This window comes from Hippopotamus amphibius, chromosome 11, assembly GCF_030028045.1.
Source record: "Hippopotamus amphibius kiboko isolate mHipAmp2 chromosome 11, mHipAmp2.hap2, whole genome shotgun sequence".
Classification (NCBI taxonomy): domain Eukaryota; kingdom Metazoa; phylum Chordata; class Mammalia; order Artiodactyla; family Hippopotamidae; genus Hippopotamus; species Hippopotamus amphibius.
Window position 1 is genome coordinate 24523562 of NC_080196.1, and position 15954 is coordinate 24539515.

Sequence of the window (15954 nt, forward strand, 5' to 3'; positions counted from 1 at the left end):
AGAAAGAGAAAGAGAGAGAGGAGAAATTTGCAGGGCAGCAGCTGCTCATGGAGTCTCTGAATTTCACTCATGAATTACGAGACTCCGTCTGCCCTGCCTTCCTTCTAGCACTGTCACCAGAGCACTTCTTAACTCACTATATTACAGTAAGCCAAATTTGACATTAGCATGACGTGTTAATTTTGAAATGAGTAAATTCTTGTTGGGTTTATCCCTTTGAGTGCCTGAAATATGGTAGGGTCCTGGAAGGAAACAGATGGCAGAATCAAAGAGATAATTGGAGAGAGTGTAATGACCAGGCTATTTACAGAGGTGTGGGCAGCAAATAGCAATAGAAGGCAGAGCTCCCTGGAACTAGAAATAGCAGAAAGATGTTACCACCTCTAGACTGAAGGGACAGCAGCAGTGTTTCTAGAACCCAGCAGAGCCATAGCCTCTGAGAGGGGGACACTAAACAAGTGTTATCACTGTAGCTAGAGGAATGCAGGCATTACTGTAGCACAGCCCTGGAGGAAAGTCAGGTATCAATGCCTTGAATTCTCTCCTCCTCCACAGTGGTTCCTGCAGTGCCTCCTAAGAGCAAACCCAACCAGAAGCCAGAGAGTAAAGACCCCAGGTGATGTGTTCCAAGAGAATAACAGGAAATATAAGTGATGTTCCACAAGTGGTCCAGAACCTAGAGAGTAGACAAAAAACAACTAGGATGTTGAGATTATACAGATTCCATGAAATGAAAGACAAGATATGTGTTTTCAATTATAAGAATAAATGTTGGAAAAACGACAGACACTAGGCTTATTATATGTGACCTCATGGGTTATGTCTAGGTGGAAGGGAGAGGAAATAGCTACAGATATTCATGAGGAAGAATAATCTCCTAAACCAGAAGTTGGTGAGGTCTCCATTAATCAGGATGGAAAAACACAGCCTGGACAACCACTCAGAAGGACCTATGTTCATTTTGTGGTATGTGCATCAGAGCATAAGCCTAGAGACCAATGTCATGGTGGTGAATGAGAGTGGTTCCCTCAGATTCTACTAGGATGTGAGACCTCATAGCCTGTGGGCATTACCCTACTGGAAAAATGGACTGTTAACTCCCCTTGAGTCCTCCCCAAAAAAGTTGTGACCCTGAGCTAACCTGCTTATCCCATTGAATACTTACTTGGGTTTTTTATTTGTTTTATGTATTTTGTTTTTGGCTGCGTAGCCTGGGGGATCTTAGTTCCCTGACCAGGGATCGAACCTGGGCCTTTGGCAGTGAGAGCACAGAGTCCTAACCACTGGACTGCCAGGGAGTTCCCTGAATATTTGTTTAACATGTATTTTATGTTCCTGGACAAATTTTGTGTTTGCCCTCACTTATACACTTTGCTTGTCTGTAAAACTTTTGATTTCTCCATTGAATCTGAATGAGATCCTTGCTGGGGAGAGGATTCTTGGTTGTAGGTTCTTCCCTTTCATCACTTTAAATATATCATGCCACTCCCTTCTGGCTTGCAGTTTCTGCTGAGAAATCAGCTGTTAACCTTATGGGAGTTCCCGTGTATGTTATTTGTCATTTTTCCCTTGTTGCTTTTAATAACTTTTCTCTGTCTTTAATTTCTGTCAATTTGACTACTATATGTCTTGGCATGTTTCTTCTTGGGTTTATCCTGCCTGGGACTCTCTGTGCTTCCTGGACTTGGGTAGCTATTTCCTTTCCCATGTTAGGGAAGTTTTCAACTAGAATCTCTTCTAATATTTTCTTGGGTCCTTCCTCTCTCTCTTCTCCTTCTCGGACCCCTATAATGCGAATGTTGGTGCATTTAACGTTGTCCCAGAGGTCTCTTAGGCTGTCTTCAGTTCTTTTCATTCTTTTTTCTTTATTCTTTTCCACATCCGCGATTATCACCATTCTGTCTTCCAGCTCACTTATTCGCCCTTCTGCCTCAGTTAATCTGCTATTGGTTCCTTCTAGTGTATTTTTCATTTCAGTTATTGTGTTGCATATCTCTGTTTGTTCTTTAATTCTTTTAGGTCTTTGGTAAACTTTTCTTGCAACTTTTCGATCTTTGCATCCAGTCTTTTTTCAAAGTCCTGGATCATCTTCACCATCATTATTCTGAATTCTTTTTCTGGAAGAGTGCCTATCTCCTCTTCATTTAGTTGTTTTTCTGGGGGTTTATCTTGTCCCTTCATCTGCTACAAAGTCTTTTGCCTTTTCATTTTCTCTATCTTTCTGTGGCTGTGATTTTCAGTTCCACAAGATGAAATACTGCTGATACTGCTTGATTCTGCTGTCTGCCCTCTTGCAGAGGAAGCTGTCTAGGAGGCTCTTGGGTGCTTCCTGATGGTTGGGCTGGGTGGGCAGAGCTCAGTAAAACTTTAATCCGATTTGGTGGGTGGAGCTCAGTGACACTTTAATCTGCTTGTCTGCCAATGGGTGGGGCTGTGTTCCCACCCTGGTGGTCGTTTGGCCTGAGGCAACCCAGCACTGGAGAGTACAGGTTTTTTGGTGGGGCTAATGGTGGACTCTGGGAGGGCTCACGCCAATGAGCACTTCTCAGAACCCCTGCCGCCAGTGCCCCGTCTCCTCGGTGAGCCACAGCTGCCCCCCACCTCTGCAGGCAACCCCCCAACACCAGCAGGAAGGTCTGGTTCAGTCTCCTATGGGGTCACTGCTCCTTCCCCCTGGGTCCTGGTGAGCACACTCTTTTGTGTGCCCTCCAAGAGTGGAGTCTCTGTTTCCCCCAGTCCTGTGGAGGTCCTGCAATCAAATCCCACTGGTTTTCAAAGTCTGATTTTCTGGGGATTCCACCTCCCATTGCTGGATCCCCAGGTTAGGAAGCCTGATGTGGGGCTCAGAACCCTCAGGACTTCTGTGGTATAACTGTTCTCCAGCTTGTGAGTCACCCACCCAGCATTTATGGGATTTGATTTTAACACGATTGCGCCCCTCCTACCGTCTCATTGCGGCTTCTCCTTTGTCTCTGGATGTAGGGTGGTTTTTTTCGTGAGTTCCAGTGTCTTTCTGTTGATGATTGTTCAGCAGTTAGTTGTAATTCTGGTGCTCTTGCAAGAGGGAGTGAGTGCACGTCCTCCTACTCCGCCATCTTGATTCTCTCCATTACCCCTGCCCTCACTTATATGCTTTGAATTCTACAAGGATCACATGTACTCAGCTGTTAGATTTTCATTTGGAAAACCTCTTCGCAAACCTTCAAGTTCCACCCGACACTAGAAACTATACTGAATAAGTAATAAATGTGGTTTTTTGGGTCACTCATCACTTTTCCTATTTTTTAAGATAAAAGCTGTCCAATAACATCTCTATGTATCTGACTTCACATCCCAACAGCATTGTGTATTTGTGAAGTCATCAGTTGGGTTATTTTTAAAAAATAAAAGCAGTCTAACTCTGTGGGAAAAGGGGAATGTGTTGGGAATAGCAGATATAGATTATAGACTCACAGGCGCAGCTGGAGAAGCAAGGCTCAGGGCAGGTGGGGCCAGAGCAGCACTGCAACCGGGGCAGCAACTCCTGATCCTCAGTCTCTTTGAGGAGCTACCATTGGGACAGAAAGGAAATACCCCACAGTGTTCACTCTTGCCACTCGCTCAAGGTTCACGTTCCTGCGAGGAATGGCCCAGCTTAGGCCTGCTGCCAATTGGCCCAGCTTAGGCCTGCTGCCCACTTCTTCATTAAACGAGGCAATCCATATCGACCAACAGGCCTTCCAGGCTGTAACCACCTTCCAGGCTGTAACCAGGTGGTATATCACAGTTCCTTAAAGCATATTGGGGTGCACTTGCAAGGAATACGCATGATATATAAAAACTTATAATCCACTATTTTGCCTGTGCAAGGAAACTAGTGGATTCCTTTTTAAAAATAGCCTCTGAGGCCAGATCATCCTCAGGGCGATGCGTGTGGTCACTGTGCATGACCGCAGTGTGACCAGGGAGGTGCCCTCTGGCTGGCTCTGGAGCATCTCAGCTCTAGGCCAGGGACATACTGGCCTCACCCAGTAGAGGGTGAGGGTCTTTGGGGCTGGGGTTCAAGAGGAAAAGGCCTCAGATGCCTCTGTAGCTACAGCTTTTTTTCCTCCACAGGTTTAATGGGTTTAATAAGTTTACCCCTTCAGTTCCTATTTGCAACACCCAATATTCCTTGGAGATACCAGACAGACCCAGCAATGGTCAACAGTAAAGTTCACACCTCCGGAGTTTAAAAGTTCAGCTTCTCTGAGCATTCTGTGTTGCAGTGGCACTTGTCCAAAATTGGTACTTCCCTATAGTTGTGGAACGTTAAAGGTACCAGTGAAAAAACTTTTCCCCTTCAAGAGAAAGAAAGAAAATCGTTCCTCAAAACTCAGCAGACCTGGCTGTGAGGTCTCTGCCCCTGTTCCATCTCTTCAGCCTTGTGTTTTGCAGTGGAGCATGAGACCAAAATCTACCTGATTTACAAGAAACAAGATAGTTTAATGAGTATAAAGGGTGTGACCAGGAGCAGAAGATTCTCCTTTACCTCCCACATCCAATACATGAGCTTCACAGAGAAACAAAAATAACAGGTCCACAAAATACAACAGCTAGGGACTTCCTTGGTGGCACAGTAATTAAGAATCTGCCTGCCAATGCAGGGGACATGGGTTTTATCCCTGGTCCAGGAAGATCCCACATGCCACGTAGCAACTAAGCCCTCGCTTCTAGAACCCGTGCTCCACATAAAGAGAAGCCACCACAATGAGAAGCCCATGCATCACAACGAAGAGTAGCCCCAGCTCGCCACAACTAGAGAAAGCTCACACACAGCAACAAAGACCCAACGCAGCAAAAATAAGTAAATAATAAATTTTTAAAAAAATACGACAGAATCACAAATATGCGTTCATCCAAGAGTAAATGGCACAGGAAGAAAGAATATTCAAATCAGTCCAGGCTCGCGGGCTGGTAAACGCTAGGAAAGAGTTGCATAAAAACCTGTGGTCAATAAAAACAAACAAACAAAAACCTGTGGTCCTTTCAGACTCACAGATGTTTAAAATCCATACCGATGTCTGGAAGATTCTGCCTTATGTGCAGCAGAGACAGAAGTTTGGATTCCTCAGAGCGAAGAGACTATGCATAGGGCCCTGGGTAGAGTGGGTCCTGCCTTCCCTAGTGGGAGAGGGGAACAAGGAAAAGAGCTGCCACAGCATCCTTCCCATCCCACCCATCCCCTCTGGATGGCAGGTGACTCAGTGGCCTGCAGCCTTTGGTTTGGCAGGAGTGAATCTACACCTCTGTCATCTGATTCTCCTACTTCCATCCCACTACGTCGCAGACTCAGAGGGCCTATTCTTCCCTTGGTTTGTCTGATGGTTAGGCCAAAAAGCCGTGAAAGTAATCATATGATAAGTCTCAGATTAATATTGTGATTTCTAGGGTAACTAAAGGAAAAACAAAAGAATGTGTAACTAGAAAGCTAATTAAGAAGACTACAATAATGAAAAGGTTTTGGTTAATCCAAAAGAAGGCAACAAAGAAAAACAATGACCCAGAGAATAAATGAATTAAGAGATAGTAAGAGGCCAGGTGGTTGTAAACCCAAGGGTGTGAGTAATTATATTAAACATAAAAGAGCTCAAACACTACAATTAAGGACAAAGATGGTCAGATGGGTAAAAATAAATGGATAGCTATATGCTGTTTACAAAAGACAATTTCAGTAGCAGGTTAGAGAAAGGTTGAAAATAGTCATTAAAAGGATAGAAAAAAGAAATACTATACAGACACTGATGAGAAACCACACAGAGATACTCTTTAAAAGGCTGTAGAACATGAATCTCCTTGGACATAAAGTGCATGTAGGCAGTTTACAGCATCTTCAATACACTTTATTTACCTAATGAGATCCTTGAGACAGTATAATGCCACGTATTTGATAAAGTGCACAGTAAATACACATGAATGAAGGAATAAAGTGCCCATAATTCAGGAGTTCCCTGGTGGTCCAGTGGTTAGGACTTGGCATGTTCACTGCCCTAGGCCCGGGTTTAATTCCTGGTCAGAAAACTAAGATTCCAAAAGCTGTTCGGCAAAAAAAAAAAAAAAAAGCCCAGTAATTCAAGTGTTTTAAAGAGAAGGAGCAACATCCTGGTGAAGAAAAGTACAATCAACTGAATCAGGGCCTCTGGATAGCAAAATCAAGAACACATTCTCTGCCTTAAAGGAATCAGAACTCTACACAGGGCATGTCATGCATCATATATGTCAAACATGCTAATTGCTAGAATGGAACTGATACATTCCAGAAGGCACCAAAACAAAGTGTGAGGAAGGATTCACTGGGGGAAACTGATTTGTTTCAAAGAGGGATAGACGTTTTCAGGACAAACAATAAGGGGGCAAAGTTCTTATTTAGACCAAAGCAAAGGAGGAGTTCACCTACCCAGGTGCGCAAATGCCGAAATGCCAGCCTAGTCTTGCCCTAGATCCAGAGGAGACCCAGGCAAGCAGAGCTCCTGGCCTGGCCGCATCTCCATAGTTTTTTAAATTTTTTTAAATTTAGTTAATTAATTACTTTATTTATTTATTTATTGGCTGCATTTGGTCTTCGTTGCTGCGCCCGGGCTTTTCTCTAGTTGTGGCGAGCAGGCGCTGCTCTTCATTGCAGTGCACGGGCTTCTCATTGCAGGGGCTTTTCTTGTTGTGGAGCACAGTCTCTAGGCGCTCAGGCTTCAGTAGTTGCAGCACACGGGCTCAATAGCTGTGGCTCGCCAGCTGTAGAGCGCAGGCTCAGTAGTTGTGGCACATGGGCTTGGTTGCTCCGCAGCATGTGGGATCTTCTGAGACCAGGGAAGCCCTCTCTGTAGTCCTTAATTGCTGGAGATTTGGCGTCAGGAGGCATTTTGAAATGTCCGGATTTTTTTTTGTTGTCTAACTTGGCAGAAGCGGGCATTGCAAAGTGAGGAACTACTGCCCTCTAGTGGATAGAGACCTGGGCTACGGCTAAACATCCCACAAGGCACAGGACAACAAGGAACAAACCCCCCACAACAAAGATTGATCTGGCCCAGTAAGTTAATGCTGCCAATGTTGAGAAACCCTGTCCTAGAGGTTAGTGCTGCACTGTCCTCATCACTGGACTTCCTTGGTGGACAGAAACAGGAGGACCCGGGGCAGCCACACGGCCACAATCTTGTCTCAGGGTTGTCTGAGCAGCTGAGAAGCCACCTCAGGAAACTAAAACATCTGACCCCGCCTTGCTCCAGCTTAAAAAAAACCTTAGACTTTCTAATTACGGCAGAGGAAGGGCTTCCCTTGCCCCAGGGGTCACTGAGCCCTTGACCAAGGAACAGACAAAACGAGAGCTCAGGGAACCCTCAGCAGGCTGGGCTTGGCGCCAGAGCTAAGAAAAGCATGAAAGCCGAAAAAGCTTGCAATTGAGGATCCCCAGAAGGCATGACAGTGGGGAAGTGCAGCCAAAAGCCCCAGAGAAGGGCTCTGAGCAGCTAAGTGTTAGGGCCCAAGCTCGGAGGCACCCAGATCACTGCCGCCCTCCCCAGCAAAGGAGATTCCTCACCAGGAGCAGCTCTGGTCTCACCAAGCTCCAGGAGAGACACCCCACCCGGCTGGCCTTTCATTGCTTCTTCCTTCCAAAGCACGTTCACTCTCACACCCCCTCCCTCAACTGCACACAGCACAGAGTTACTGGCAACGTCATCAGGGATCAGGCTTGCAGACCTATGTGCAGAATTCAGCGGCCTCTGCCTCTCAGAAGCCACTTACCCAGATGAATGACTCAGACTTCAAACTCGCTTAGATGTTTGCACCATTATAATCTCCTTCTCTTTCTCCCAATGACCCCCAAGACCCAGCCTGGTCTCTTCTCCTGTGGCCTCACCTTATAAGTATCTGCACTTTCTGCACCTCTTGATTCAGCCCCTGGGGGATCACAAGCCCAATGAGGGGGCTCCCCGTGATCCACCCCAGCACCAGCCTCTCCAGACTCCCTTTCCAACCTGCCTCAGGACATCTGTACCTCTGGGCCCATCTGGCCCTCACACCAAAGAGATCTACAAGCAAACTCTATACCTCTCCCCGCACACAAGCCTCTCCCCTCCCCTAGTTCTCTGTAAGCATCACCAGCTTGGTCCCTTCTGAGCCCCTTTCCCCTGCCTCTCATGGACTCACAGGCAGCTCCTCCCACCCCTTTTCAATCTCACAGCAGCTACCTTAGTCTGGGCTTTCATCTACCTCAGGCTAGAGAACTGCAAAGGCTTCCTAAACACGGGCCTGTCACCAGTTATAACCATAATGCCCAAGCCGTCCACAGCTGCCCCATCTGCCGAATTAGCACATAAGGTTTCTACTCCAGCAGCAAAGCCTGCAGCTGCCACAACCAGCTGCCTGGCATCATCTTCCATTTCTCTGGTGACATCTCCCCCTTCTCTGGTGACATCTCCCCTGGGCTGCAGGAAAAGTGGGCTCCCCCTGCCACCCTGTCCCATCAGGATGCCACTGTTCACACATCGCCCTCCCATGGATGACTCTCCTCTGCCTCCCAGCCTGTCAGAGCTGCACATCCTAAAAGATCCCAATTACACAGCGGGGTTGGTGGCACAACTTCTGGATTATACTAAAAACCACTTAACTGTAACTTTAAAAGGGCGAATTATGTGATATATGAAGTATATCTCAATAATAATAATATAATAACAACAATGCTATCCTGAAGGCCTCTTTCTACTGAAGGCTGTGGCTTATCCTCAGTACACATCTCTTAGTCTCGGGAATACCTTTGTTGCTGAAAGCTCAGCTTCTCTGTACACTGGTGCCAAATCAAATCTCTGGGACAGAGTTTTGGGTGAAGTAGAAGAGGATAGCTCTGTTACTTTGCCAGGCAAAGGGGGAACACAGTAGGCTAGCACCTCAAGAACTGTGCCCTCCTCCCTGGGGAATAGGGAGAGGTGTTATAGTCGGGGCTCATGGTCAGGGGTGTGTGATAAGGATCAAGGCAGTCACAATCTTAACATTCTTCTGATGGGCCGGTGGTGAGCTAAGTCGAAGTCAGCATCATCAGCCTTCAAGTCCAGCTGGTCTGGGGTCTACATGCTTGTGGGCAGCACACCCTCATTAATCATTAACTTCTCCCACCTGGAGGGGGTTTCAGCATCTGCAAAATAGCTCAAAGATATTGTCGTGAGTATTGTTGATGGGGAAACAGGACCTGCTCCAAGGCTGCTCTTGACTGTTTCTCCCTCATCTCGTGCATCCCTAATTAACAACTGCTTGAATCTGCCCATTGGAACTCAGGGAAGGTCATGGAGGCTGAATGAAGGCTGCTTCCTATAATCAAAGAAATAGGGGCCACAGAAAGACTTTGTTTCCAGGAGCCCCACAGGGCCCTGCACGGTATCACCTACACCCTGGTCCTCAAACTTGGCTGCTCATTAAAAGAGTTTTTAGTGTCTGTAGGCTCAGGTTGTGGCCAAAACCAGCTGAATCAGTATCCCTCAGGTTGGACTTAGACCTTCATATCTATTTTTTTTTAATTTATCTATTTATTGATTGATTGATTCATTTGCTGGGTTGGGTCTTCCTTGCTGTGAGCGGGCTTTCTCTCATTGTGGCAAGTGGGAGCTACTCTTTGTTGCAATGTGAGGGCTTCTCATTGCAGACCACAGGCTCTAGGTGCACAGGCTTCAGTAGTTGTGGCACATGGGCTCAATAGTTGTGACTTGCGGGCTCCAGAGCACAGGCTCAGTAGTTGTGGCACACGGGCTTAATTGTTCTGAGGCATATGGGATCTTCCTGGACCAGGGCTGAACCCATCTCCCCTGCATTGGCAGGTGGATTCGTAACCACTGTGCCACCTGGGAAGCCCAGGGACCTTCATATCTTTTAAAGCTCCCTTGATGATTCCAATGTATTTGCAAGTTTAGAACCACTGGTCTAGTCCATGGTTTGAAACTCCCTGATGGTGATCTCAAGGGGCCTTGGCCCACAGTAACTTGAAGCAGAGTTTTGGTTCCCGGCTAATGATTGAGGTCTGGTGGCAGCGGTGAGAGCACCGAATCCTCGCCACTAGACCAGTGGTCAGTGACAAGGCCCTGGCCCTATGGCTTTGCAGAAAAGAATTCCCAAAAAGACAGAAAGTAGTGAAACAAGTAAAGTATTAATTAGGGGGAAAAAAAGTACCTGTGGAGAGATACACAGGCGGGCTCAGAAAGAGAGTCGCGCCCTTGTGGCAGTTTGAATCACTTTTATGGGGCTTTTCTTCCATGTTTCCTTTGACCAAGTATTTTTATTTGCCTGGTTCAGAGTCCACATGTGGTGTATCTCAGGATTTTCCCATGTGTGCATACACGGGCATCTCTTAGCCAAGATAGATTCTGCCGAAGAGGCCTATGAGTAGGTTTGGCCACGTGGCATCACTCCCCTTTTGACCTCCAAGGATCCTTTCTGCGCATGTGTAGTCGGGGGAGGTCTCCTGACATGGAGAATGAGGAATACCTGGTCTCTTATTATCTATCTAGGCAGGGCCCAGCCTCCTCTCCCAATTGTCCTGTTATTCCTGTCTCAAAGTATGGGAACGAACTCAGGGCACAAACTCAGACCGTTTGCCCCGGGGGCCCATCTGTCTCCTGCCTCGATGATACCAGGCCTGCCCTCCCTTGAACCCCAACTGACCATCTTATTCTACTCCCTGTCAACTTAAAAAAAAATTGCACAATATGAAGTTTGCGAGTTGAGTTTATTTGGGGCAATATTAGGACTGCAGCCCCGGAGACAGCATCCCAGGTAGCTCTGAGAAACTGTTCCAAAGAGGCAGGGGCAAAGATTAGTATATATGTATTCTTGGTAAAGGAGAAGTACATGCAATCAAATACATATTTTGCAGGGGGTTTCTGCTAGTCACGAGGAGCAGATGTCACCATGAATGGATTTAGTGCTTTTTCAGATATGAGGAGATGCAAGTGTTGGCTCACAAAATCAGCTCCTGAAAACATCTAACTATCTGTAGGCCTGTTCTGCCCATTTTTCCAAAGTACAGAGTGCCTCATTCCCGACCTCCACCCTGAATTCCCTTCAGGGGATGTGGAAGGTCAGCAGCTGCAGCAGCACAGGTGATTTAATCCTTGTAGAGGCAGATGGCAAGTGCCCACGGCAAGTGCCAATCTGTAGTTGGCACTCCACGGAATCTGAATTTGGCAGCCTCTCCTCCTCCCACTCCCACCCTTCCAAGCCTGCCTTGTTGTCTTTTGTACCAAGTGTGTTCCCTCCATCCCACCCTGCTTCCAGCCCCCTCTTCCGCCCCATAAAAAACATTTTCTCCCTCCACTCTCACCTTTGTACCCTTGGACTCACCGGCACAGCAGCATCTTTCTCTCTGCATAACGGGGAAGAGCTAAATCGGACTCCCTGTTCAATCGATTTCCTTGACTGTAACCTCTGCTTTTCGTTGCTTTTGTTATTATAATCATAGTTGATGGATGGTTATAATAACAAAATTATATATTAAAATTGTCATTTTAATATACAACTAAATATATATTAATTAAGGGGTCTTAATTATAATTAACTAAGACCCCTGATAAGATGGATTTTTGGAGACACTAGTTTGCAGTCTTCTCAGTCTGCTGGCTTTCTGAATAAAGTCATATTCCTTGCCTCAACACCTCGCCTCTGATTCATTGGCCTGTCCCATGGCGAGCAGAGCGAGCTTGGACTCAGTAACATCAGCAGACCTCTGGCACCACTGCTGGGTCCGGAACAGAAACCAAAAACACCCAGCGCAGATGCTCACATAGCCCGAGTTGGGGCTTTGCAGGCAGGCCCTGAAGTTTTTTCTGCTGGGCCGGAATTTACAGGGAGAACTGGAAATCACCCATCCCCCAACCCCTGGGCGGAAGGAAATAAACGTTGTTCAGTGATATAAAAGCAGAATAAAGGAACTTAAGTGCAGGTTGGGAGGGGAGCCAGCTGCATTTAGGTTTCTGGTTCTCAGACTGTGGAGGAAATGAAGACCTGCGTGGTCCTTGAAAATTCCAAGTTGGTAGATCCGGAGGGGGATCTGGAATCGGACTCATTTTAAACAGGGTCTGGATTGATTCTGAGGCGTGTGAATAAGGAAATGCTTCTTCCAGCCCCTCCCCCAGAGGCCCCCCCCCCTTAGATTCTAAGACCCAAAACCAATTCTTGCAGCCTCCCTTGCCTCTGCCCCAGGAAGCAAAGGTTCCGCCTCCGAACGTCCGATCAGAATCGGGCTCCGCCTTCCTGGATGAAAAGCAATGACTAAGAATCCAGGAAATACCCACTGGGGTTCTGCCTTCTTCCGTGAGGAACATCATTTAGAACTGGTGTAACTTCCTTCAAAGACTGGAGTGACTTCACTAAAGGGCACAGGAACAGCCGTCCAGACACAGCTTACAAACTGTCCGGCGAGCACCCAGTCCCCTGTGTGCCTGTCTGAGGTGGATGGAGTCACCCGTGCTCACTGCGGGGCACGAATGTGCGGGGGACAAGAATGTAAAGGCAAGACTGGGAAAAGGAGGGCGGGAAGGGAGAAAGCGTTCAAGAAAGGAAGAGAGAAGGGAAAAAAGGGTGGAAGGATCTACAAGGGAAATAAATTTTAAAATAAATTTTTATTATTTCTAACATTTATTTTTTAGTTCTGTCATTTATTAAAATTGTATCATAACGGTTTGCTCTCCCTCTGAATACATAAGTAGATGGCTATCATCATTATTGCTGGACCACTTGAGAGTAAGTTGCAGACATCAGGACTTTTACTTCCAGATGTGCAGGGTGTAGCTCTTAGCAACAAGAACACGGTGTTTTCTTTGTTTTGTTTACCTAATCAAAGTACAAATTCCAAAGAGAATAATAGTTTTAAAACCACCTTGGTTGGTATATACTTTACATACAACCTATATTTCTTCATTCTCTTGAATATTTTATATAGATCAGGAGGTTTCCCTGAAGGTTTGGTAGGACTTATACCTGCAACACATTCTGGATATGGTTGAAGAGAAACAAGTTTTATAACTGCTTTAACTTATTGACTTGCAGTAAGTCTTTTCCATTGACATAAATTTCTTCATAGATTTTAGATTGTTTCAATCTCTCTTTTGTCTGCAGTTACATATTTATCTCAGACAACTCTGTTTTGTTCTCAATTTTGCCTATTTTATTTCTCTTTTCAAAGCTGCTCTCTGCAGGGACTTCCCTAGTGGTCCAGTGGTTAAGACTCTGCGCTTCCACTGCAGGGGGCATGGGTTGGATCCAGGTCAGGGAACTAAGGTCCTCCATGTGGCCCTGCCAAAGAAGAAAAAAAAGCAAAAAACCTGCTATCTGTAGGCTGAGCAATCAGCAGTGGCAGAGGCCAGGTGGGCCTTGCTAAGTGGAAAGCCGTATGCCGGGCCTATGCAGTCTCTGTCCCAGTTGTCACAGCCACTTTGCACAGGGAGAGACTCCGAAGCAAATCTTGTGCTGGGCAGAGCCTAAGTGAAGCCTTTCATCAAATCACCTGTCCCACCCCCCACCCCCAATTACCAGCAGCCCCCACCACGTACATACCCTCTTCTGGGCACCCACCCTCACACCCACATCCCCCAACTCTGCTAATGGCAAGAGGTCCATGAACACGCCTCTCCTTCATCTCATCTTCCAGCTTTGTTTTGCTGCAGTGTCTGACCGGCCAGTCAGTCCATTAGCCGCTGCCCATGAGTCATTCACGCACTACCTGGGGGAATGACTTCACACTCTCCACCTCCCAGGGGCTTGCTTGGGTTTTGATTCCTACTTCCTGGCTTGACAGCCATTCCCCGAACTATTCTTGTGTGGCTTCGCAGGCTTACTGCTCTCACTTTAGCTTCTCTTCCTATATCTGAATCACGAGCATGTATTTCCTTGAGTTTTAAAAGATCGTAGTGATGGTTTTTTTCAATTCAGCATTTCTGAGGGCTTTCAGTAAGAAGGATTCTATGTTAGCTTAGAGAGAATTATTTCAAAAATCCAGAAAAGTATCCTTTCACGAAGGACCACACCCATAGAGAGGTGGGCAACTCATGGATTGTCACAAAGGGAACATTGGGGTAAACTACACCCACAGCAGGTAACATTTCCAGCATCTCAGGAAGCCCTGGTGAATCCTGTTTAGTCATAAAGGGTCTTCCCCACCCCACCCCTCAGAGTAACCATCATCTTGAGTTTTAACACCACAGATGAGTTCTGCCAGTTTCTGATTGGATGGAATTACACAGCGGATGCCCCCCGTGTCTGGCTCTCTCACTCACATTATGTCACCGGTCTCACCCCTACTGCTGTGTGTGGTTGTAGTTTATACGAGTAGACCACATTTCTCGTCCTCTACTGCTCATGGGTATTGGTGTTATATCCAGATTTTACAAATTGTGCCTCTATGAATAATTGTTTCATCTCTTTGGCACACATATGCGTGCGTGTTTACTGAGTACATAACTAAGAGTGCAAATGCTGCTGAGTGAATGGCTACCACCACAGAAGTTTTCAAAGTATCTGAATCAATTTACTCTTCGACTAGCAATATATGAGAGAGATAATTAGCCCAAACTCTTGCCAACAACTGATTTTGCATGACTTTTTCATTTTAACCATTCTGGGCATTCAGTGCGCAGCGATACCATATTATAGTTAATTTGAATTTCCCCTCTATCTAAAAAGGTTGAGCAATTTTTCATGATTTTACTTGCCATGTAAATATCCTCCATAGGATGATGGACTAGACAAATTGTTAATGACTGAATGGGACTCTAGTCATGTGTCAGCATCTTTTAACTGTTTTGGTCCTTCTGATCAGGGATCTGTGGTCAAAGAAAGGGGATGGCCTGTGGTATAATTTTAAAAAATTTGGTCTTTGTCCCTGATTGCTGGCACAGAACTCCTAAAACCCTTGGACTCTCTCGAGTGGTACGAGTGTCTTTTGGGTGCTAAGGAGATGACTCTTGACGGAGACGTCCTAGAAGCCTCAGGATGAAGGCTGGGCACCACAAAGCACAAGCCATGATCAGAGGGTTGGAACTTTCACCCTCACTCCCCAGCCTCTGGGGTGAGGGGGCTGGAGGATGAGGTCAACCAGTGATGGTCAGTGATTGACTCAATCGTGCCTCCATCATGAAACTTGCATTAAAAACCCTAAAATGATGGCATTCAGAGAGCTTCCAAATTGGTGAACTTCACATGCTGGGAGAGTGGCACACTTCACCCCCATGGTGACAGAGACTCCTACACTCAGGACCTTTCCAGACCTTGCCCTGTGTCCCTTTTCATCTGGCTGCTCACTTCTATCACTTATATAAACTGTAATAGTAAGCACAGAATTTTCCTGAGCTCTATGACTTGTTCTACCAAACTGTCAGACTTGGGGGGAAGCCCCAGCTTTGTAGTCAAGTCAGACGGAAGTGCAGGTAACATAGGGACTTGATGCTTGCAACTTGCTTCTAAAGTAAAGGCAGTCTGTGGGACTGAGCCCTTAAACCTGTGGAGTCTGATGCTAATTCCAGGTAGTTCGTGTCAGAGTTGAGCTGAGTTACAGGACACCCAGTTGGCGTCTGAGAATCGGAGAACTGGTTGGGTGAAGGAAAACATCCCTCACCATCCCACAAAGAAGTTCAGAGCAAGAGTGAGCAAGTAAATCTCTACCTTGGATGTCATTTATTAGTCACTTGTTCTTTCAGCCAGACCCGAGTGCCTACAATATACCACATCAAGTTCCAGGCTCGGATCTTTGCTCTAAGAATTGACATTTGACATTCTTCTTCCATCTCTTGGCCCCTGCCCCAAGAATTAGGAGAATTCCTAGATTAGGAGAATTCCACCCTAGAAGAGTCTTAGTAGGAGGCAGGGTCCACCTTCCTCTGTAAAAGAGGAAAACCCACCTTCCCAAACCTTCTTGCAGGTGGACATAGCATGAAGGTCAAGCCCCACCACTCAGGTGACCACATG